A 672-nucleotide genomic window follows, 5' to 3' on the forward strand; every position below is an offset into this window, starting at 1 on the left:
CTGCGGCCGGCCTGCTCTGGCTTCCTCCACTGCTGAAGACACTGCCATAGAGCTGAAGCTGAACATGTGTTTGCTAAATAAAGATTCCCATTCCTAGCCCACCCAGTCTTGTACTTGTTTACCCATCCCTGAGAGCCGCGTGTGCCCTCACAGACCCCGGTACCAAACCCGAGTCTCATCTCAGCTTTGCAGAAATATCAGGGCCATTGTCCTTGGTCCCTCAGAGCCTCTAGTTTCTCATCTGCAGCATGGGACACATACGGAGCTCATGCTCCTGGGGTTGCAGTGAGGGAGGACGGAGGTCCCACGTGGGAGGGGCCTCTGCTGGGGAATCAGCATCGTCTCAGACACTCACCAACATGCAGTGAGCACTTCAGAGTTCCTTCCCTCTCTTTTTCTTTCTTTCCTTTCTTTCTCTTTTCTTTTCTTTCTTCCTTTTCTTTCTTTTCTGTTTTTCCTTTCTTCCTTTCTTTCCCTCCTTTTCTTTTCTTTCTCTTTCTCTTTCTTCTCTTTTCTTTTCTTTCTTTCACAGGGTCTGGCTCTGTTGTCTAGGCTGGAGTGCAGTGGTGCAATCTCAGCTCATTGCAACTCCTGCCTCCTGGCCTCAAGCAATCCTCCCACCTCAGCCTCCCGAGTGACTGAAACTAAGGTGTCAGCCACCACGCCCAGCTA

The sequence above is a fragment of the Mandrillus leucophaeus genome, unplaced genomic scaffold, assembly GCF_000951045.1.
Source record: "Mandrillus leucophaeus isolate KB7577 unplaced genomic scaffold, Mleu.le_1.0 Scaffold21, whole genome shotgun sequence".
Taxonomy (NCBI): domain Eukaryota; kingdom Metazoa; phylum Chordata; class Mammalia; order Primates; family Cercopithecidae; genus Mandrillus; species Mandrillus leucophaeus.